Source organism: Pleurodeles waltl, chromosome 11 (genome assembly GCF_031143425.1).
Source record: "Pleurodeles waltl isolate 20211129_DDA chromosome 11, aPleWal1.hap1.20221129, whole genome shotgun sequence".
Lineage (NCBI taxonomy): Eukaryota > Metazoa > Chordata > Amphibia > Caudata > Salamandridae > Pleurodeles > Pleurodeles waltl.
Window position 1 is genome coordinate 740,273,734 of NC_090450.1, and position 25,048 is coordinate 740,298,781.

General features: G+C 45.1%; 1 protein-coding gene across 5 annotated transcripts in view; it reads left to right on the forward strand.

Annotated features, from left to right (window-relative positions):
* DUSP18 (dual specificity phosphatase 18) overlaps window positions 1-25,048 on the forward strand; it is a 102,808-nt gene that overhangs the window by 10,829 nt on the left and 66,931 nt on the right. For 4 of the 5 annotated variants that reach the window (XM_069214448.1, XM_069214450.1, XM_069214451.1 and 1 more), the window contains exon 2: window positions 5,414-5,473. The exons of the other annotated variant lie outside the window; for it this stretch is intronic. The gene's annotated coding sequence lies outside the window, so the exon portion shown is untranslated. The remainder of the gene's footprint in view (window positions 1-5,413; window positions 5,474-25,048) is intronic. 5 annotated transcript variants of the gene reach the window in all.

Sequence of the window (25,048 nt, forward strand, 5' to 3'; positions counted from 1 at the left end):
TTCACTGTGATTAGGGAGATGGAATACAGGATACAGACCCAGCTCAAGAACCTTGAACCAAAACCCATGCGGTGCAGTGTCCGTAAGAGGAACTCCCAGCTGAGGGTGTTGAAGGCCTTCTCTATGTCTGAGGAGACTGCCACCCTTTCATAGTCGGCCTGTAGGGTATCATGAAGAACTCTTAAGAGGCGTCTAATGTTGAGTAAAATGTTACGCCCATCAGTTTGCTGAGCAGAGGAAGAAGTCTATTTGCATGTATTTTACCTAACACTTTACTATCAAGATTAAGCAGGGGCAGTGGCCTGGAAGACAGTACAATTAGAGGGTCACACCCCGGCTTGGGAAGGATTACTATGAATGCCTTATGTTGGGAGTCTGGGAGCTGACCGCAAGTCTGTGCCTCATTAAATCCCTTCAACAGTGGTTGGGTAAAAAGAGCAGAGTAGGGGGTGTAGTATTCAGCTAGTAGGCCATCTGTACCCAATTTATTTATTTATTTATTTTTTGTTCCGGACTGTGTGCGTCAGTACAGCCTATATTTCCTCAAGTCAAATCGGCTCATCCAGCTCAGCATTTTGGTAGCTGAGTAGAAGGGAGATTCCTCAAGAAGGCCTCCAACTGCCCAGGGGTGGCAGCAGGGCCCGCTGTGTACAGTGCACGGTAGTAGTCGCGAAAAGAATCATTAATGATGGTTTGTGTAGTGTCCAAGCTGCCATTATCCAACTTGATGCCTCCACTTGGGGTGCGTTGGTGTTTGCCCTGGAAGAGCAAAACCAGCAGCCTACCCGAGCAGTCGCCTTCAGCATGCAGCCTAGCCAGGTAGTGCTTATAGTTGTTTGCTTAGGCGTGTCTCCACTTCTGTGTTCATTCTGAAGCTCCTAGAGGCAGTCGAGACCAAATGTTTGGGCTGCTACCTCCCTCTCCTGGAAGCGCAGCTCTGACTCCAGCAATTTGCGGTATAGGACACTTCTCACTCCCCAGGTTGCAGAGAGACAGTGGCCCCTTACTAGCACTTTATAGGCATCCCATTCTGTGGCACGGAAGGAGGTGGTCTCTTTATTACACTCAAAATATTGGGCAATACATTCCGATAGTTCCTTTCGGAATTGAGAATCGGAGAGTGCCTCAGTTTTGAGGCACAACTTGGGGATGCATGTGCACAGCCTGTCCCACTGAAGTTCCATTTGTAGCAGGCAGTGGTCACAGGGTGCGGGCCAAGTTCTCTGCCCTCACAACCATCTGGGCCAGTTGCACCCATCCAAGAATCAGATCAATTTTGGTGTGGAGACTGAACCGGGGAGTAAAAGGAGTACTCGCTCACCATAGGGTGGCCAGGGCGCTGCAGGTTATGAAGCCCTCTGTCCACAAGCTAGGAGCCGACCCCTTGGTGCCACTCTCATACTCTGCACTCCAGGCAGTGGCAGATGAGACTGATCAAGGTCTACGCCTGGTGCACAATTAAAGTCACTGTCCCATAGCCAGTTATCCGTCTGTTTGCGAAAGAGGGCGGGAGTAAGCTTTGCCAAGAATTCTGTGGCTCAAATTGAGTGCATATATCCACACCAGCGCCAGTGGCGACTTGCTTAAGTGTCCCTCCAGAACCACATATCTACCCCCTCCTCCACAGTGTATCTGTCCATAACAAATGGGACTCCTGGTGCCACCCAGATTAACACTGCTTGGGCACACGCCAATGAGGTTGTGCCATACACCTGTCCTCGCCATTTAGCCTTGAGCACCAAATCGATATGGTGGATTTCCTGCAGTATAGCAATGTGTGTGTGGCGGGGCTTGAGATATGCATGAATCTGGTATTGTTTATTGTTTAGCCATACCGGGTACATTCCATGTCATCATGTTATAATGTGGTTTGCTCTTGGCTGCGTTGACGCCATTGTGTACCATGTAGGTGTAACATTCAACAAGCGGTGGCACAACCATGGCGTATCCCATCCCCCTCCCCCATATTGGGCACTCAGGATATGTGGTCGCCTCCGGTCGGTGGATCTCCCCGCCCATCTCCTCTCAATCCACCATGGATCTACTGAATCAAACTTGTGACATTATCAAAACAGTTCTAATGAATAAACCCCACCCCGCAAGATGGCAGACAGGTCACCTGCACACATCCTCATATAACACGCTATGCACCTAAAACCTTGCTTGAGGTCGAACTTGTCCATACGGAGGTCTCTTGGTGGGGTGCAGCATCTGAGGGTAAGTCTTAACTCTTGGCTTCAGCCCTTCATATTTAATACCTTACCCAATCCTTTTGTAGATTGTGGGAGTCAGAGCCTTGGTCCGATATGCAACCTTCGTGAAGCAGTTTGCTGTGTACTCTGTGGTTTCATGCAGTACTTTGGTCCCTCCGCAGCTTGAGACCTGGTGGGTTTAGCTCTGAAGACATTACTCCAACTGCAGTGGGGCACGGGGTCAGCCACTCTTCAGTCACAGCTTCCTCCGGCGAGAATCAGGCCATACCCTTGGTGTGTAGCCATGTCCAGACCTCTTCTGGTGAGGCAAAAATATGGATCTTCTTGCCATCCACTACCCAAAGTTTAGCTGGAAATACTAGAGCATATTTAATGTTTTGGTCACAGAGTCACTGCTTGACCTTAGTGTAAGAACTCCACAGTTGCTGTACCCCTGAGGTGAAGTCAGGATAGACAGCTATAGAGGTGTCCTCAAACTTCCTGGGCTCGAAAAAACTAGAGTATCAAGTTGCGGTCTCAATAGTTAAGAAGGTAGGCAATAAGCGGTCTTGGTGGTGCCCCACGAGGGAGTGGCCTGCCTAGTATTCGGAGTGTCCGTTCAATCGAGAAAAATGTTGGCACTCTATCAAGACGCATGGTATTCATCAGCCATTTTTCAATGAAAGCTTCCGCACTCTGGCCTTCCACCTGTTCAGGGGAAGCACATAAAACAGATGTTGTTGCGCCTTGATCGCCCCTCCACGTCCTCTGCCCTGCAGTGCAAAGAGCCACCTCTGTGTTCTGTCGCTTCAATTGTGCCTCCAGTTCCTGGTTTTTCCACCCTGTCAGCCAGTTTACGATGGCTGGCACGCAGAAAGTTTACATCTTGTGGCACTGTATCAATTTTGTTTTGTAATTACATCTTGGTATCCAGTATAGCAGGTAGGACCTTTTCAAACTGGGTGAAGTGCAAATGGAGGTTAAGGCCCACGCTCAGTGAGCTCCGTTCTTTGTCCCCTTGAGTGGATGAGTATTTCCGAGCGGCGGTACTCTGCAGGACACCCAGGCAGTCATGAGCATTGTTTGGTGACTGGATGTGAAGGATACATTAGGATTACTGTTGGGCCTGAAGCAGAGCTTTTTGTTAGGTGTCTGTCTTGACCACCATCTTGGCCACACTCCCTCTCCCCCCCCCCACCACATTTAAGGTTTGTTTCCTGTAGGACAAGCTCTGCCTGTGTTACCTGGTTTACAGTATACTCTTGAACACTGGCTAAGTTAGAGTGCCTGCTTCATTAATACCTGTGCATTAAAAGCCATTTACCTTCTTTCCTTACTTCTTTCCTTCCTGTGGGGGTTGGCTTTAAAGAGGTGGGGGTCTGGATACCATGCTCATTTTAAGGGAATCTTTGAACTGAATCTTATTTTTTTGTCGTCAATGATGGTTCTCCTAGTATTTCTTCCATTTGGTCACACAGGATGTCTGTCTTCAGGAATTGGCAAACATTCTGCAATGTTGTGGTGATTTTCTTTGTCTAGATGGAAGTGAATGCCACATGGCTAAGCCCATCTTAAACGAGATCTCACCTGTTGGGTTTGCTTACCAAACAGTGAATGCATCTCTGTTTTAGTAGTGTGGTTGGGGCTGTGTCTTGCAAAAACAGCATTTTGCTTCTTTGGAGATTTAATGCGCTTTTCTCAGAACGTGTATCAAATGTTCTTTTTGAGGCTAAGTCAACAACTTGATGACAATATCTCGTGGCCCGGACCTTAGTTGCTGAGGTTTCACATCTACTTTGTGTTCTTTGTGTCCCCTATTTCTCCTTATTGAAGTTTTAGTCTGTGCAAAGATTGTGTTCATGTAATCTGTAATATTTGTCACTTCAGTTTTCTCAGTAACATTCGTAATTCAAATTTTCTCTCCTATCTCAGTTTTTCTAAATCTTCCCACTTTTCCAGAATGGTGGTTATGGTTGGGTCTGTTTGCTCTGATGCCTCAAAGCTCTCTGCTCTTTCTTCTAATTCCAGCATGAGAATCTAATTTGAAGGCATTGTTTAACTCTGCAATTGTTTTCGTGGCTGATTCAAGCTCGTGATTTAAAATGTTCCTTCTCACCTGCTCACAAGCCCTGACGTATGGTTTTAAATTCCTCTTTTGTCAGTGCAGTGCCTTTTTTTTCTCATTATGTTTTTTGTTTACTTCTCGGTGGTTTCTGTTGGTGTCTTACTTTGTCTTAGTCCGCAAGGCTTTCCTGCCCTTTTTGGTTTTAACGCAGTGAGCACTTCTCTAGCACCAACATTCTTTTTTAGTATTGCAAAGTCCAGATTTAGGCCTTCTAAGGCCCCTAATCTGATTAGTGTCTGGCATATAATTGTGGGTCAGTCCTTTAATTTTTGTTTGGCTTGTAGCAGCAAAGAGGTGGCACTGCAGGGCTTTTTGCCTCTCCTTAGCCCAGATGTCTCTGACGTTACGCCAGAAGAGGATGGCTTGCTAGTCTTCACATTTACAACAGGTCAGATCCTCACTCTGACTTTACTCCGAAGCATGGGAAGGAGGGCCCAAATACTAGTTTCTCACTGCATGGATCTTGCCCTTCTGCTGGCAGTCAAGTCTGGTCTCTGTCAGAACCCTGGTAGGCACAGATGTTTAAGCATGCTGTCCAGCTCCAGGCCACGTCTCTGGTCCGTGGCTCCCCTCACTTCCTCTATGCAGTGGTATTCGCTTCCCACCTACTGCCACCTGCCAAGATACTCATGGGTGAATGTTCGCACTTTAGATATGTATTAAATTACATCAGTGAGCCCTTGTGCTGTAGGCGCCGGGTATACAGCTGTTCCTCCAGCGTGCTCTATCACAGGCCTAAGATTGTTGTTCATGCGGACAGTGCCAACTAGGCTGCTTTTCTGAGCTGCCAAACCTGGGCCTGTAATGCCTCCTTCATTTCCTCCAATCGGTTCTGATCTGTATACCTGTCTGGCTTATTTTGGTCTGTGCATAAAAGTATTGATCATTGAGGGTTTTTGGCCGATTACAGGACTGCATCCACCATCTTAGGCAGCTCGACCATAGCCAAATGGGTGACGTTTAATGTTGGAACTAGCTCGACCATAGCCAAATGGGTGACGTTTAATGTTGGAACTGCAATAGGAATGCAATTAAGAAAGATGTTTCTGGTGAACAAAATTTGATGTGTGGAATTTGCTTTCTCTATAAAATCTAGGTGTCCTGTCTAAGGTGCAGAGAAGACATTGAAGAAGTAACTGAAGAATTCATGCATGAGGTAAATGTTAGCTATACGTTTAGTCACATACTGTGTGGTGGATCCCTAGGCCTGTTTTCACTGTTAAACTTTTGGGATTATCTCTCTCTTTCGGTACCAAAAGATTTTTTTTTTTTTTTGGGTGGGGGGGACTGATGGACTTGATAAACTCGACAGCTATCTGGAGTTTACAACATGGAGACCAGAGATAGAATACCAACTACATACAAGATTGGTATGTTGTGGCGGAAATTTCAACAATTTCCCAATATGGAGGAAGTTTACAATTGTCCTCAGATGCAATGTCTGATATTGCCATGCACCAGGTGTGTGTCATAGCTTTCAGGACTCTTAGCACTAGAGATTCTACCAACAAAAACTACATACCATTCATTGACTTAAATAAAAAAAGGATTACAGACTACGTACTCACTCTTGTAAATCCAGTTTAAAACCACGGATTCTAATACACCCAACCAAAAAAGTTGTGTATTTTACCCCACTTGATTCCTTCATGCACCATGTGGGCTGGCCATACGTAGTGGTGTTCAGGTATCTGTTTCTAAAGGTGCCCTTGCCAAGGTCCTTGCTGTTTACCTTGGATTGGGATTTCAAGTTAAGACTGGCAGACAAGATCCAAACTCAAGGTACTGTCCTTATAGTGAAGGGAAGGTCCTGGTCGACTCTGAAGAGTCCTGACTTGTGCAGAAGTTATAAGTAGGCATTTTGCCAAGTGATGCGTAGCAGTACATGTATCACTTTCAACATCTTTTGACCACATAACCAAATTGTGACCAGTATTCTAGATCTCACTATAAAAGCAACAGAATAGGCTGTAAATCCCTGAGATCTTTACAAACACAAATAGCATTTTATGTGAACTCCAAAAAGTTACTTTATTTATGTCTGGATCTAACCACTATACCATCCATAGTCTCAGTTTCAGTATTCTTTCATTCAAATTGCACCAATTCCCTTTCATCAAGCTAAAGCTCCGGCTACACTAGGACGATATCTGATTGCAGTAAGATTTCATCATATCCATAAGAGCAGACCTTGGTCATTATCCATTACTGCTATGGAAGGTTTCCCTTTAATTTGTAATAAGTGTGCAAATCGGATTGGCCATGCATGTGAGAGTGCAAATATTAGACTGAGAATAATAAGTCTTATCATCCCACTAGAAACTTTGGGTATTTCTACTGTAAACACCATGCAGCATGTTGAATCATTCATTGTCTACTGCTGGGTTTTGTTTGAGGGCACACTCTGGCCATTAAGCCCAAGCTGAAAATTGTTCTGCTTGCTCAAGTACTTTACAAAGGTGTTATGTTCATTCTCCCAGCGTGCACTCTTCTTCAGCATGTCACTCCAGAACTTCTTCTTTAGATTTTCATAAAAGGTGTAAGTTTTCCTCTTCATTTTATCTATGTGTTCCACCTTTCAAGAGAAATTAAAAAATAGGACATGAATTGTCTACAACTTCCCGAACAGAAAATACCTGCTTTTTATATATTTTCATTTCTGTCATTTGTGGAGTCTGATTTTTCCACCATGGAATTTCCACCTGAAATGCTCACTCCTCTTTACCTTGTATAAACTTTAGTCACATCTCCCCCTCCCTTATAAGGTTCAAGTCCAACTCTTCCTCTAAATTTAAGATCCATCTCTTATCTTGTCTCCTAATGTGTGGTGCATTTAGAACTAGCAATTGCAAGATGACTACACTTGGGGTGAGACATCTTATTACTGATATAACATGACAAAGAATCAAGTGTTTGTTTGCATTTCGGTTTTCAGAAACTTCAGCCCCCAGCTCTGACTCTCTAGTGCTTCTTTTAAAAACAACGTGCTATGGAAATTGATTTCATTTGCTATGCACATATGTGAATAATTACATTTATGACATTACACAAATTAGATATTTCTTGAATCTCAAGGATGTGCTCATGTACCCCTTGAACCTGCCAGGAAACACTACATCCCCGTTCTCTTGGATAGTACAAATCGTTTACCCAAAATTTGGAGATTTGAAATGCCCTTCTGGAGAGAAATACTGCGTGGAAGTGATCTCTTTATTCTTTTAAAGCAGTGATAAATTTCCTGTGTCATTGGGAGCTGCATTTCCTGCAATAACAGTAGGAGTGGTTCATCTTGCATGTCTCTAAAATAGTGTGACTGTCTCTTTCATCCTGGAATGTATGTTTTAAATTCCACACACACTGTAACCTTGAACAAATCTATCCATCACAATATTGGTCCTGATTTGCATGCTTCTTCCACGAGTATTTATGATTATTCACTTCACTGCTTTATGTAGCATTCCAGCACTGCAGAGATTTTAGAGAAGAGAAGGAATCCTTAACCGTGTATGGATAGAAGACTTTAAGAACAATACAGCTATGACAAACAATACAAGATTACTTATAACACAATGATGTACTAGACCCTACTCAAAAAAAACTTGTGGAAAGTTGCAAATACAGTGTTTACAGGCAAACTGATCTCACTGGCAGCTGCAGAGAAACAAAAGAAGCCACTAGTAGAGGCAAAACTTCAGGCTGAAGTTTGTGGAAGATAAACACAAACCAGCATACAGTGAAACATAAATGACATCACAAAAACAGGAGGAACACTAAATACACTATTGGTAAACATGCCTGAAAAAGTGCTTCTTGCCCCTCCTAGGTAGATGTATGAATATGGTAATATGGCTAATACCTTTATGACACAAGCATTACGTTCTAAACAGACCAATTTAGGGCAGTAGGTGCTGTTATATCGGACGTCCTTGGTGTGCTATTTCCCCCCCACTCCTTTTGTCTTCACTCCTCCCGTTTTTTTGTTTTTTGTTTTTTTTGTGGCTTTAGGAATCTTCGCACTTTACCACTGCTAACCTGTGCTACAGTGCCTGTGCCATCTCCCTAAAACATAAGATTGGACTACACCTAAATGCCACACAATTTACTTAAGTCTGTAGTATATGGTACTACATATATCCAGAGCAGTTAAATTAAATGCTACTCGTGGGCCTGTAGTACCGATTGTGCCAAAGTTGCTCTTTTAAATATGTCTCACGCCTATCATTGCAGGCTATAGTGCAGTATTTAACTGCCATTTCGGCCTTGCAAAAGAAACCTTTTGCCAGGCCAAAACCTTCCTTTTCAAATCTTGTAAGTCACTCCTAAGGTAGGACATACAAGTCCATAGGGCAGGGTACATTATATTTAAAAAGTATGACATGCAGGTTTGTTTTACATATTCTTGTAGTAAAAATAAATCCTAGATTTGTTTTTGACTACTGTGAGGCCTATCCCTCCCATTGGATAACATTGTTACATTGTTTTATTTAATAATGACTCACTTGGGTTTGGGAATAGTTTGTAATATGCTGTGTAGACTCAAATTAAATCTGACTTTACCATTAAGGCAAATTACAGTTAAAGTAATAATTCTGAAAATTACACTTTTAGAAAGTTGCCATTTACTTGTCATAGCCATTTTTGCCAGATCTTGGTCTTTTGAAAGTGATGTTAAAGGTGCTGTTCCTGTCTAATTCTAAAACTTGGGACGAGAAATGTTTTTTCTCAGAAAACTTCCTGCAGAAGACCGGGACCTACCTGCCAGCTGACCCGCCCAAGGTGCATCGCTGTGTGGCCTGACTTTGCAGTAGCTCCAGCTATGCTATTCTCCACAGCAGCAAATCCTATTCAGCAGAACCTCTCCATGACACTATCCGGCATCAAGGAGCCCTCTTCAGCTACAGCCTGGTGCTGCATCCTGCTGGAGACTTCTGACTTAGAAAACGTTGTGTAAGCCCAAAGGTAAAAATCTTTACTGGGCTCGATGGTGACTGGCTCCCCATCGACGAGCTCCTCTCCCTGGAAATCCAGCTTTTTGCGCTCTGAGCTTTTTCTCGCCATATTAATCCAGTGGCTCCCTGACAATGATGGATCCTTGAACACAGCCTACTTCCTTCTCCCACTGAACTCTACCTTCTCTTGGACTTTTCTTAAAGACATTTTTCAAGTTCAATGGTAAGTCGAGACCAGGCTGCAACCACCCCTTGTATCGACCCACACTACATCTCGGTCAGCTGTAACCTTTTACTTTGCCCTTGTCACGGTTCCAGGCGGGTCTGTCAGGACTCTGGGTGGAGCACCCCTTGAGGTGACAGAATATCTCCCTATGGAGGTAGAGTACCAAAGCAGAAGAGCAGCTAAAGGCATACACTGGGAAGGGACAGCTATGGTAAGGCACAGAAACAGGATAGTGAAGGCAGAGCAACCTTCGTGTGAACAAACGGGAACAAATCAGTAATGACCAACCTCACTGGAGTTACCACTAAGGTTGTACACAGGTAGGGATCAGAACTTCCCACAGCAACAGGAAATATCAATGCCTCTGTGCAGATTACTCTTACAGATAGTCACCCCGCAAGCCCCAAAGAAAGGAGGCAGCAGAAGTGATTCTGTCTCTGGACCCCTAGGACACAAACAAGGATTATACTTGCATGCAGAAGACAAGCCCTTGTGGGTCCAGCAGAAACACACTGGCAATTCTTGGAAAAAAGCAATAGCACAGTGTCAGGCACTTAAGACTACATATAACACTAGACAAAGGATGGGGCAGAAATTGCCTCCTGGAAACCAGGGGCCATCACCAGTACAAAGGAAAACACTTATACACAAGTGAGGACTGAGAGTACACTTACCAGATACAATAACCCAAGAGGAAACAGAAGGAACAAACTAGGAGACAAAGGCACGAACAGGGAACAAGCTCTGGCTGAAGCAAAGCAGGAACAGGACTGGAAAACAGGGAGCAGGCTCTGGTGGAAGCAAACGGGAACAAGGCTGAGAAACCAGGAGCAGGTTCTGACTGAAGCAAGCAAAAACAGGACTGGAACACAGGGAGCTAGAACAGGGCTGGGAATCGGAGACTAGATTCAGGCTGAAGCCAAGCAGAAACAGGACTGGAACACAAGCCAACAAGAGGTCTGGTACAGAAAGGAAACTAACTCCAGTGCACAACAAGGAGCTTCAGGAAATGGCAGCTTTTAAGCAATTCCAGGCAGCAGCAAGCCCAGGGCAGAGTCGGATGGCTGGGCTGCACAAGAGTGATCACAGGTGTGTGCAGTTCCAGTCTCACACAAGTCCTGGAGTTGAGAATCCAGTACAAAGGAACAGGACTATTCCTATAGGAAACAATGGATAGCAAAATCCTGGTCTTACTGACTACCAGGCAGTGCATTATGGGACCTGAAGTCCATGGAAGCAAATGTAGTTCTACAATCGCATACCAAATTGACATGGGTAGCAAACAGCGGTCAGAAAGGGACTCTGGATGAGTAATGGTGAATTCCAGGCTGCAGATAGTCCATTTACAGCGCCTCCTAGAGATGGGATGACGGAGTCATAACAGCCCTTGACTTAAGCAACCTGTTACCCGGAGTTGGAACTTTTGTTGTTAGGCACTATTTTACACTAAACTTTTAAAATTCATAACCCCGGTTCTACTGATAAGATGTAATTCGTTTAGGTGCCATTTTATTTATTAAACTTTTCTCTATTTTTCGAAATTGGTTTAGGATTTTTTGTGTTGTGTGTTGAATTTATTACAGTTAGAGGCACTGTATAAAGTATTTATGCAGCACTAAGTGAAACCTGAAGCTTTTGTGGTTCACTCTTGCAAGGATTGTGTTTGTTGCTTGAAGAGGTTTCACCTCCCTTAACCAATAACCCAATTTCTTACACATCCCATTGAAAGAAAGAAGACCTTTACAGGTCCTACTACTAACAATATGCACTATGAAGGTTGAGACCCATTAGCTCAGACATATCTATAGAGAACCGAACAGTTTCCCACAATTCCAGCAGAAAAAGTGAATCCCTCTTGACCTTCCTCCCACCAAATCACATATGCAAAAGTTCCATCAGATATCAAAGATGCAAAATACCTTGTCACTAGAACTGGAGGTTTTTACAGGTACATTGTGAACAAGCTATTTCAGTCGATAGTGGCCTCCTGAAACAAGATGATTGACACTGCCAGTCTTGTAGGCAAGTAGCCTTACTCAGGGTTGACCACAAAGTATACATGAAGGTCGTAGCTTTAAGACTAGCCTCCATCCTCTCAGACTTAATACATAAAGACCAATTAAGCTTAACTGAGGCCAACAGATTTTTGACAAAATCAGGAGAACTGTCCACCTAATTGATAAGGAGTACCAAAAAAAGGCATCTTCCTGCATTATTGGGGCTAGATTCTGGGTTCCCTTTGACAGTGAGCTGGTCCTTCTTAAGGGTGGTGAGTTCTAAATTTAGGATGAGGGAAAACTGGCTTCATAAGCACACTCACAATCAAGGATCTTGGTTAATGGAATGTTTCCAAACAAGTTCACAATACACCGGGGCACCAGGCAAGGATGCTTGTTGTTGCTTTTACTTTTAGCATTTGCCATTAGCTCTGACAGTGCGCCAAACTGGGTATGTAAGGGAGATGGACTTTGAAAGAATGATTCACAATCATCACTATTCATGGATAATTTCTTATTATGCCTGACTGGGCCAACATTCTCGATCCTGCCACTTCTGCATTTCTTGTAGCTATGAGTGAGGGGAAAACTCTCGATAGCAAGTAAATTAAAAAAAAATAACTTTAGTTATTTCACCATAATAGAGAGGAGCAGGGTAGACTGATGGCAGAAACATCATTTTAAATTGCCAGTCACTCTTTGCAATACTTGTGGATCCGTATCGCCCAACAAAAATCTGATTAACTTTCTAAAATGTTTAAATGAGTTGTGTTCCACTATCCCAGCCTGGACTGTGTGACCAATTCCAACAGGGAGGCCAATAAGAAGTATTTGGACAGTTACCTGGCCACCAAAGAAGTCCCTAGTACAGTTCCACACTTCATGCAAGGACCACCATACACTTCAAAGGAGCAGTTCTGATGCTGGGGATACAGGATGCTGGAAGATGCTGTGGGTGCTATGCAGTTGATGAGGGTCTTTCTGGGGTTATTCTGTGGTCTATTGTCCAGGTCGGGTGAGTATGGCCACAGGGGTTGATATCCCTCAAAGTCCTCTTTGATCCAGAAGAAGTCCAGCTACGACTGGGCTACTGGTCTCCGGTCAGGTACAGCGGTTTCCTTTAGTAGGTCGCTCCCCTGCCCCCGCAGCGCCACCAGCTCCTGTGTGCCATCTGCCTGTTTGCCCGTTGACTGTTTTCTGATTGCCTAATTGTTCCCCAAGTGTCTGCTGCCCATGTGATTGCGCTCCCCTCTTCTTTCTGTACCCCGAGTGTCTGCTGCCCTGTGTGATCGCGCTCCCCTCTTCTTTCTGTACCCCGAGTGTCTGCTGCCCTGTGTGATCGCGCTCCCCTCTTCTTTCTGTACCCCGAGTGTCTGCTGCCCTGTGTGATCGCGCTCCCCTCTTCTTTCTGTACCCCGAGTGACTGTGTCCGCCGTGTCTTCCTGCCCCACTCGCCGTTTTTTCCCCCTCGACTGTTTTTCCCACTCGCTTTTTGGCCGCCTCGTCCTTTTTCAGGCCTTTTTCTCGCCGTTGTTTCCCGCCTTCTGCTCCTCGCCTCTCCCGCTTCTTCCCGCCTTTCGCCGCTCCGCCTACCCTCACGCCTCCCAGCTGACCCCTCCTCCCAGGCTACCCCCTTAAATGGCGGCCGCTGCGAGGCAGAGGTAGCGACCTTTGACCCCAGGGTAGGTCGCTCCCCTGCCCCCGCAGCGCCACCAGCTCCTGTGTGCCTTCTGCCTGTTTGCCCGTTGACTGTTTTCTGATTGCCTAATTGTTCCCCGAGTGTCTGCTGCCCTGTGTGATCGCACTCCCCTCTTCTTTCTGTACCCCGAGTGTCTGCTGCCCTGTGTGATCGCGCTCCCCTCTTCTTTCTGTACCCCGAGTGACTGTGTCCGCCGTGTCTTCGTGCCCCCACTCGCCGTTTTTTCCCCCTCAACTGTTTTTCCCACTCGCTTTTTGTCCGCCTCGTCCTTTTTCAGGCCTTTTTCTCGCCGTTTTTTCCCGCCTTCTGCTCCTCGCCTCTCCCGCTTTTTCCCGCCTTTCGCCGCTCCGCCTACCCTCCCGCCTCCCAGCTGACCCCTCCTCCCAGGCTACCCCCTTAAATGGCGGCCGCGCGCAGCGGGCGCGCCTAAGGCAAGCCCGTCTGCGCCCGTCCGCGCCCAGCGCCCAAACCCCTGGCCCCCGCAAACCCCGCCAAACCTACGACTCCACCACCCTCGCCAGCCTCAACCCCGGCCGCACGCCGGGCTGCTACCGCGCCACCCCGAAACGAACCCACGGCCCTTTTACCTGCAGCAACTGCCGCTTCAACTGTCTACGGACTCACACCGCTCCCGTCAAAATCGACTCCCCCGGAAGCAAGCTCCACTGCATCCTGGTCAACACCCGATCCGTCCACAGGCATGCCATCGAACTGTGGAACCTCATCAACTCAACGAACCCGGACATCGCCTTCCTCACCGAGACCTGGATGAACCCCTCCTCGGCACCCGACATTGCCATAGCCATCCCCGACGGCTACAAAATCATCCGGAAAGACCGCACCAACCGCACCGGAGGAGGCATCGCCATCGCACACAAAAGCTCCATCCGTATCTCGACATACACCGACAACTCACTCCCCGACGCCGAACACCTCCACTTCGCGATCCACAGCGACCCCAAGACCACCCTCAGAGGCACCCTCATGTACAGACCACCGGGACCACGGACCAAGTTCAGCGAAGACATCGCAGACTTTGTCAACCCTCACGCACTATCATCCACCGACTACATCCTCCTAGGGGACCTCAACTTTCACCTGGAGAACCACACCGACCACAACACCACGGCCTTACTGGACAACCTCGCCAACCTGGGACTGAAACAGCTAGTCAACACCCCCACCCACCACGCCGGACATACGCTCGACCCCATCTTCTCCTCCAGCAAACACATCTCCTTCAGCCACACCACCGGACTCACCTGGTCGGACCACAGCTGTGTCCACTTCAACTTCAAGAAGACCACCGTGCACCACCACACCCAGCAACCACCAAGAAGACAATGGAGCCAAACCACCACGGAACAACTCACATCGACCCTCGCTCAGAAACAACCCACCAGCACCACAGACCCCAACTAAGCCGCCAACAACCTCACGAGCTGGATCTCCGACTGCGCCACCCACCTGGCCCCCCTGAAGACCCAAGCTAACACCAACAACCACAAAAAAAACTCCTGGTTCACCCCCGACCTCAAGGACTCCAAGAAAGAATGCCGCACCCGCGAGAAGACATGGCGCCTCAACCAGAACAAAGAGAACATGTCAGCCCTTAAGGACGTCACCCGCCAACACCACCAACGCCTCCGCGCCGCACGAAAAACAGCCTACCAGAACAGACTCGACAACAACGCCCACAACAGCAAAGAACTATTTGGAATCGTCAAAGAGCTCTCCAACCCCGACGCAGAAAACAACTCCATCCCTCCCTCACAAGACCTCTGCGACTCCCTCGCAGCCTTCTTCCACCACAAGATCACCGACATCTACAACAGCTTCACCCCAAACAACACGAACCCTCCACCGGAACCCACCACCAACGACACCACCATCCTCACCTGGACCCCAACCACCACCGAGGAAACCACCCGCGTCATGAACTCAATCCACTCTGGATCTCCATCCGACCCCTGCCCACACCACATCTACAACAAAGCCGACAACATCATCGCCCCCCCACCTCCGGGACGTCATCAACGCATCTCTCACCTCCGCCACCTTCCCAGAGAGCTGGAAACACGCAGAGCTCAACGCCCTCTTAAAGAAACCTACAGCAGACCCCACCGAACTCAAAAACTTCCAGCCAATCTCTCTCCTGCCGTTCCCCGCCAAAGTGATTGAGAAAATCGTCAACGCCCAACTCACCACCGCCCTGGAAGCCAACGACTCCCTCGACCCCACACAGTTCGGCTTCAGAGCTAACCACAGCACCGAAACCGCCCTCATCGCAGCCACGGATGACATCAGATCCTTGACCGACAAGGGAGAAACCGTGGCCCTCATACTCCTGGACCTCTCTGCGGCCTTCGACACTGTCTGCCACCGTACCCTAATACGCCGCCTCAGCAACGCCGGCATCAGAGGCAAGGCCCTGGAATGGATCATCTCCTTCCTCTCCGGAAGAACCCAGAGAGTCCGCCTCCCCCCCTTCAGATCTACAGCCACGGAGATCATCTGCGGCGTACCCCAAGGATCCTCCCTCAGCCCCACTCTCTTCAACGTCTACATGACCCCCCTAGCGAACATCGCACGCAAACACGGACTCGACCTCATATCCTATGCTGACGACACCCAGCTCATCTTATCCCTCACCAACAACCCCACCTAAGCAAGGACCAGACTACACGACGGTATGAAGGAAGTAGCGAACTGGATGACAGACAGCCGGCTGAAACTGAACACAGAGAAAACTGAGGTCCTCATCCTCGGCCCTACTCCCACCGCCTGGGACGACTCCTGGTGGCCTCCCGCCCTAGGCAGCACTCCCCAGCCCACCAACCACGCACGCAACCTCGGCTTCATCCTGGGCTCATCCCTCTCCATGACCAGACAGGTCAACTCAGTGACCTCAGCATGCTTCAACACCCTCCGCATGCTCCGCAAGATCTTCCGCTGGATCCCCATCAACACCAGGAAGACCGTCACCCACGCCCTCGTCACCAGGCGCTTGAACTACGGGAACACTCTGTACGCCGGCATCACCAACAAGCTGCAGAAGAAACTTCAACAGATCCAGAACGCAGCCGCACGACTCATCCTGGACATACCCCGCCACCACCACATCTCCGGACACCTGAAGAAACTCCACTGGCTCCCAGTCAACAAGAGGATCACCTTCAGACTCCTCACCCACGCACACAAAGCATTGCACAACCTCGGACCCAAACTCATCAACAACCGCGTCTCCTTCTACACTCCTCCGCGCACGCTACGCTTGACCGGACAAGCCCTGGCAGCCGTCCCCCGCATCCGCAAAGCCACCGCCGGAGGAAGAGCCTTCTCTTTCATGGCAGCAAAGACCTGGAACTCTCTGCCCAGCCACCTTCGCGCCATACCTGATCACCTCTCCTTCAGAAGGCAGCTCAAGACCTGGCTCTTTGAGCACTGACCCCCCCCCAGCGCCTTGAGACCCTTAATGGGTGAGTAGCGCGCTTTATAAATGCGAATGATTGATTGATTGATAGTGAGGGCAAGTGTCTGTTCACAAAATACGATCTTCACAATGACGACTCTCTTAGGTCTGACAGACTCAGGTACACGTTACGGTCGGTGAAATTTCTGCGTATGTGGCCACTGATTGACCACAAGAGGCTACTTCTGCTTTTATGGCCCTGGTGCTGAAACAGGGAGTTGTCCGACTGACTTGGAGTTTACCTTTTTGGTCTGGGGCGCTGGTACAACTTTGTCACTAGCCAGGCACCACAGGCACAGTCCTCTTTGCTAGCCCAAGGAGCAGTAGTTGCAGTCAATCGGTTGGTGCACCCTCTCTTGCCAGGTCCAGGGATCAGCAGGGCTGTCCTTCGCACCTCTCTCCAGTCCAGATGTGATCTGAGCTGACCCCAGAGCCTTATCTTCAATACCAAGATTGTTCAGGCAGTCAAATAGAATCTCATGGTAATTGTGTCCAACGCTGCAAAGAGGTCCCTCTGTACGTAACCCCTTTGAGGTCATCCCTGGCAAAGATTATAACCAGCTGAGTGGAACTGTGTGGTCTGAAGCATTCTTGGTTAGCATTGTATATTCTGAGGTTCCATTTGAGTCTGGAATTTGACAATAACTCATTTTTTCTAGTACTTTTTCAGTATGTAAGAAGAGAGATTGTTTTAAAATTGTCTGGGTCCAGACAGGGTTTCTTAAGCAGAGGTCTTGAATGGCCTTTTTCAGTTCAGCTGGGCCCAATCCTTCGTTTGAAAATGAAATGTGAAGAAATTGCACTACACCATATGTGGTGAAAGAGTGGTGTAGGTCTAAAATACGTGCTTATGCCAGAGATGAAGAGTTCACTTGAAAATAGATTGCATGATCAGCAAGGGCTTAGTTAAAAGAAAACCCGTTTTTGAAAGCCCGAAGAAATTTGTCTTAAGTACACAGGCACGTATTCTGTTGTCTCAGTAAATTAAAACATAATTGAAGAATGAGAGAAGGAGATTAAATTAGCCCAAAGTACTCAAAAACTGATAGGAGGTCTTGGGAGCAGAACTATAAAGCACGCACATAAATACATAAATAAATGCTTTCGAAAGTAGTGAATAGTTAGTTTGTTAAGCATTGTTAGAACTGCAATAAAGAATGTGTGTAAGAAATTGGTTAAAGGTTTAGGGACACTGGTGATAAGATGTTTTGCAACAAGTATGTAACTGCTGACAACCTTGTTGTTGACCTTTTGTAATAAGCATTGTCCATGTTACTATAAAAGTGGCTATCTGTGAAGCAGCAAATTGAGACTAGCTGTTTACCTGTATGGAGATAGCTACTATCCCTGCCGCCACAGCAAGAAGCTGTGTTTGCCTTGCCGAAAGGAGTTTTGTCATCTTTAATTTTCTCTACAACACTTTCTAAGGGGCAGGCATTGATGATTCCTGTAAGTGTCTGAGCTAATTCACTTCTGTAGGTTTAATAATGATGGTAGACTTGCATCTAATGGTGGCTCAGAAGAATTACTGTCCTGAACGAGCTTTGCATAAGTCTCAACAGAGTCTGGGGAAAAGTCTGATAAAACCAGTAGAACATCAAGAGTGTTACTAGCTGGCAGTCGGTGTGCTACAGGAGAATTATAGATCCCCTTTGACTTGTTGTGGGAGAGATCATTTTCAGATTCTGCTGTACTTTATAAAGAAAATCAAGCATAAGTTAGCCATAAGTATTTAGGAAGGAACTAGGGGCCATATGTACGAAAGCTTTTTACCATAGACACAGAATGGGTAAAATCCTTTCGTACATCTGGCCCTAGGTCCTCTTTAATGACTAGTGAATTGCATAAAGACTATGGTTTTAAATAGTGCTTTGCTGTTACTGGGGACAAATGCAATTTTCTGTGACTAATAGACTATTTTTCTTTCCGGCTGAAACTATTTTATTTATGCATCTGCCTGTGTTAGTCCAGTTTTGCTTGTCCACTGTACACCCTCCTCCTTACTGGAATAGGAATTATTGCTCTCCACAAAGAAGCATAACGATGTTACTGGATCATATTAAAAAGATATATATTTTTATTTTTGTTAGCTGATCTACTGTTAGTGTAGAATGATTGTGTTTTTCAGTAAATGTGTGCATCTGGTATGAGACATGGTTTTGAGATTACCCTTTGTGCCTCAGGATAAACTTTCTGCGATTGAATTTCAAATGCCGTGCTTTTGGATGTGCCTTGTTGTTTGTCCCAGTAAACCAGGGAGATGTCCTTGTTTAGATATTTGCTGGATAGGAGAGGGCAAGGGTACCAGGAAAGGCACAAATACAAAGGTCTACCCAGCAGCTATGATCATTTTGTTTCTTTAACATTGAGCTGCTACTTGCATGTGACTACATTTGTGTGCAGGTTGAGTTGGAGGAGGTGGCTCGGTTATGCAATAGGTTTTCATGGCATGGAGGTGAACAAAGTAATCTGTTTGGGGTCATGGAACGTTGGGAAGTGGTTGAAGTATTATTTCCCACCCTGTTATGGATTGGAAGTGTCTTCTGTATTTGGATCGTTTTATGTCTTAGGGTGGATATTATGGGTTCCTTATGTCTGATTTTCTAGGTTACGATTAGAAAAAGTACTGAAGTCTGCAGATACTTCGGAGTGTTTTCTGGCAATGGCTAGAATTCTGAACCATGGTTGGAACTGCTGATTAAGTTCCCTTGGACGGATGCCCTTGAGTTTACTTTTGGATATTATCTGTTCTAGAACCTTTGGTCCTTGTTTCTAAATTTGTCTTGTTCTGTCATTTTTGACTCTGAGGATTTTTTTGATATGTTCTGTCCTTTTATGCAAAGAAAGGAAGTGTTTTGATAGTGTCACCTTGTATAGAGGCAGTCTCTATGGTTGGTCAGGTGATATTAGGGGTTTTTTGGGATATGTTTTGTTTGTAAACTTTCTTTTAATGACTGTTGGATAAAATAAAGCATAGAAAGAGAAGCATAATCATCGCCTTTGTATCCTTAATAGAATTGAAAATTCTTGTCGCATAAGCTAGAATTTTTTATTTTTTATTTGTGAGTACTGAACAGTGCTTAATTTGAGCCAGTGGTTTCTTGTGCAGGGCGCCAGCACTTATATTTTAGGGCCAGCACTTATTTGTCTGCATCAGGCACTTCCTGTGCGCAAAAGACACATATGGGAAATACAAAGGAAGAGAAAGACGAAAAAGCGTCACAAAGGGTGAAAGCAGAATGCTGCAAGAGGGAGCCGAAGGGGCAGGGAGAGGTTGTAAATGGAGTAAAGAGGCCTGAGATGGCTTCAGGATTACGCTGCCTCAGTATTCTGTGCTCACGCATTTAACTGCAGCGGCCACATATTCCAAATGAGAGCTCTGGGCACCGGCACGTTTTTATTTACAAATGAAACACTGATACTGAAGACTGAGAATTTGAGCAGTGCTTGTGCACTATCATTCAGGACGGACAGCAGTTAATATTAAACAGTCATGAAGAGCCTACAGACCTCTGTGGTTTTGCAAAAGGGTCTCTGCTAATGTTAGCAGAAACTCTAACGAAGGTAAATAATAATGCATGGAAATCTGTTCATGGTCGAACTTCCCTATTCCCCCCCTCTGCCCCCACACACACACACACACACACATTTCATCCATTTACCCTTTTGGTTGTTACCTTCATCTCAAGAATGCGTTCCAAGCTCTTGTTCCCATGTGTGATCACGGAGGAATAGGTGGTTTTTGGCAGAAATGATTGTGTTTTCAGTTCACCCCCGTCAATTAAGCTGTAGAAAAACAAAGGTGTCACAGCCTGTTTAGTGGTCTCTCTTTGTGCCGAAACCAGTGCCTATTAGTTTACACCACATTTTTTAAGTAAAGTTTTCAGTCTAATATGCATTGCGCAGTATCGTGCTGTAGGCTGCATAGAAATGTCCTTTGACGTCAGTAGTAACGGCCATTAAGGCATTTGTCCAGTCGTCTAGGCAGGCTCTGTCAGAGCCAGGGTTTTTAGAACTGAGAGTCACTGTGAAGATCCTCGCAAGAACTTGGCGAAATACATTTGTTAGTCCCATCTTGGTCCTGGAGGGGTGTTATATGTGTCTGGTATCAGTATGCCTCTCTGCCTGCAATCTACCACCGGTGATTTATCAGATGCATTAAAATAACTCATGTGTCACAGGCCATAACGTAATTCATTCTAGTGCTCTAAAGTAGAGAAAGGTAGGGCAGTGATTGGGAATATATTACCCTTTGTCACCAGGGATGTGAAAGCCATGTGTTCGTGTTCATCCGTTAGTTATCCTCCTTGCAAATGAGACAATCACCAGAAAATGTAATAAAAATCCACAATCTAGTATTTGTTTCTACTATGCGTTATCATAGCCCAGGTGGGCAAAGCAAGTATTCACTCGGCTGTTTCTCTAATTTCCACTGGGCTGCTGTACTTTACCACTAAGAAAACACCCATATTCATGGGCTATGGGTAGTTTCAAATGAACACATTTAATTTGTTTTTACTCTTTACTCTTCTTAGGTGTTTATACATAACCATTTAGATCGTAGTGATCCCATGTCATTAATTAGTCAAAAAAGTAGAGCAAGCGAAAGTCACGAGGGTGGACTTCGGGTCAGGCCCTTTCAGCTATTTGTTTTCATGTTGTTCGTGATTTTGCCATTTCTCAGGACAGTTATCCAAGGCTTTAGTTTCTTGGGTGGTTACACTGCCCCCCCCCCCCCCCCCCCCCCCCCCCCCTCCATTGGTTGTCCAACTATATTTTGGTGATGGGACTCGGTCACTTTAGATATGACTTGACCGTGCAGCTGCTTGCAAGACCCATTGTTACCAATTATTTTAAAATGTTCATATGGTGAACTCTGACTGTGCAAGGAGAATTCTGTCTCTTGCTATTGTCTGCTTTATGCATCATTCCCTGTCCTATGGAGTGTGTGCGTTCCAGTGCATTAGGATGTGGTGAATTCATTTTAGTTTCTCACTAGAACACAGGAGTTAGCTTAGCCTTTGGCTTGCAGGTCTATTGCCCTTGTCACCTAGAGACATTTTACCTACTAGTATGATCTGGTTTATTCCATTAATTTTATTATTTATTTTAGCTTGCTGCCATTGCTTGCATCTTATAAGAAATGTTTGGATTTTCACTATGGGGGCCATTCTGAGAAGGCTTCGTTATCGGCATCACTATTGGTGATGCATGTAGGTATTGTCATCATGCCCTTTTGTCACTGACTTGTGACGGGAACATCATGCACTCTTGTTAGGGATTGTTTATGCAATTGCCGTCCTAAGTCTACCACATTATCAGTTGTTTAGGAACATATCTACGTCAGGGATTCTACATAATTAGTATAAATGCACCTCACATGGACCAGGTCATTAGAGGGGTTCCTTCCAGATGCCATCTATGCTGCACATCGCCTTGCTGCGGAACTCAGCCTTTGTGTCACCAGAGTCTGACCTAGAGACCTCATTCCAAGGTAACAAGAGTTTGGGTGGGTGGGTGCTTCTCATGCCCATGGTACTGGCTGATTAGGTTTATCATACCTAGCTCTCTTTAGGGTAGTGATTAGGTTTTCTTGGTTAGGAATTTCATCTCTCATGTTTATTGTAAGGTGGTGGGGATTTTCATATTCATAACTCTCATCTTCACAATTCTGCTTTTATTACTGTTGATTATCCTAATCATTACAGCTCATGCGTTTTACCATAGGTTGCAGTCTTTTCAATGAATATATTAAATTTTCCTGCATCTCCTTCATTGCCTGTGTGTGTATGAGACTTATTGCTAACAAGAGAAAAGGGTAACTTCCGTTCCACCACGACTTCCCTGAAAGGTCTTATCTAGAGTCCATTTGTAAGACAGCCAGAAATCACATTTACTGTCTGAGTTTTGGTGAAGCACTGCTTGTGAGCTGGGAGGGTTGGGCCGACAGTTGTGACTTATTGCAGGAGTGACTCAGTCACCTACAAACCGAAGTGCTGTCACCCCTAATCCCGTGGTCTCACTAAGGAGCGAGAGTCCAACTACGACAAGGAACTGTTTTTGATCTATTGCCTTTCTTAAAACGCTGTGTTTTTTTTTTTTTGGTACTTTCTGTGCCATTGGTGTTAACTTTGGATTCCAGTTATTGTGTACCATAATGTCTCCTGATGCTCGTTAGCAGGATGTACAAACCATCTTTTTAAATGGTGGAAGGATTTTCCTTAGCATATTTTGCTGTTGGTGCTAGCACAAGCTTGAATTGAACTCTGATTGTTTGCTTTTTAACAATAGTGCTATCAATTATTATCCACAATATTAAATGAAAATTGCAAGGTAGACCTATTGGCTTTTCCAATGCATGTGCAACATTATGTGTAGCTTGTAATGGCGCACCAGTGTGTGATCTTGGACATATTTACCAAAGCTGGCACAACATTTTATTTGCTGACCTGAGGCTTTTTTTTGTTCCGAAAGTCTATGTTGAGAAGCTTAAAATCTGTTTTAAAGAACCCATGCAGAGATTAGCTGCTTTTTGGTGAGATTCTTTCTATATAAATACCACATACATGAATACATACAAAGACACTGTTTGTTTCAGTAATCACCTTTGCATGCTCATTTGTTTTACTTTTTTGTTAGAAGTCATTTTGCATTTGCATCTTTTTGTTCACATACGTGTTTTTTTTTTGTTTTCTTCTTTTTTTTGTAAATACCCTCGTCAAAGCATCTATTGTCCAACATTTTGCTTTGTAGCCCTTACATAATTATGACCCCTTTTCATAACCCCTTTCTCTACACTCTGAGGATAGAGCTTGCAATCGTTTCGTCAAAGGGGTCCCCAAAACCAGCTATCCTATATCCTTTCTATTTTAGCTGGCAGCAAAATACACAAAAATCTCAACCATCACAAACGACTTCCACTATCGGAATCCAGACCAATTGGCTTTGCCAATACTTTTACATTTTGGCATACTGACACACTTTCATCACACTGGTGAAATGTTTTGGAAAAGGAATAGTGGGAGAACTCTAGAATTTGGTGATTGGATGAATCCTATTTTGCATGTAAGGTCAACGAGTGCATTATCCTGCTTGTTTGTTGGTGCAAACCTTGTGCACTGAATGTGCAGTTTAAGGTTACCTTCTGGAATGGCTGCTTTACCTTTGCCCATTAAATTAGCCATCTTGAGCTAGCTATATCCTTGAGAACCGTTCACATTCAAGGAATTTAGCTTTCATCAAATACATTAGCCTCAATATTTTCAATGTAAAATGTTGCTTGTCGTAAAAGTAATGGAATCCACATTTTCTTACATGATTGAGTTATTCTTAACTAGTTTGTAATCCTGGTGGAAAATATTGGCCCACGTATTACAGTGAAAATAACTGATTTAATTGCCTTAGTTTACTGTGAGCAAGTTCAGAGTTTAGGGACTCAAGTTTTAGCACAAAATAGATTGTGTTAACAAATAATAACAATAATGCTGACAATATATTAGTATTTTAGGTTGAGTAACTCGTCCCAGGACTGGCCTCAGTTCTGAACACATCTTGCTGTGCTCTTGAGTTATGGAACTCAAGATGCTGGCCTGTGGCCTAGATCTTCAGAACACCTAAATAGAGTATCCACTGGCCCGCTTCACACCCCATGTCTGTTTCTAATCCCTTTACATAAAAGGTGTTGTCATCACCCAATTTAAGCGGACTCAATTGGCCTATTCAGATTTCCATTATTTGTGTATTGGCAGTGTCACGATTCAAACCTGTGACCTGCACTTCAGAACAGAGCAGATGAATGTTAATTCATTGTGTCACTGTGACAGCTTAGTATGTACATTAAAGTTGCAATTTTATTGTTGGCTGGGTTTAGGTAGTATTGCTTCAGCTGTGTATATTTATACACCCACAGCTCTCCTCTGTAGATCCCATTAAAGGAAAATTGAACCTTGCGTATTCAGTGGTCAAACGCTAACAGTCTTCAACTAAATAATGTTACCACATTTAAAAAAAATAATTTTCTGCCACATGTGCAGAAATTAGGCTGGTAAAGGTAATTGTTAATTGAGAACTTGGAAGCTATGAACATAGGAGCCTATTCACAAAGATAAATTAACACGTGGAGTAAATCTACATATGTAAATTTACTTTAACACTTTGTAGTAAATCTGTTACTTTTGACAGGGATTTAAAATAGAACCCCAGAGGAAATACTGTTACATTAATTTAGTCTGACTTTTTATAAATATATATAGGTATTAAATCTAATGTTTAAAATTATATAAATATTTCATATCCAAATGTTCTAAACTTTTTTTGGTTCTACAGTCAATGTAACTAAATGTATGTGTGTGTGTGTGTATATGTGTGTGTGTGTGTATGTATGTATAT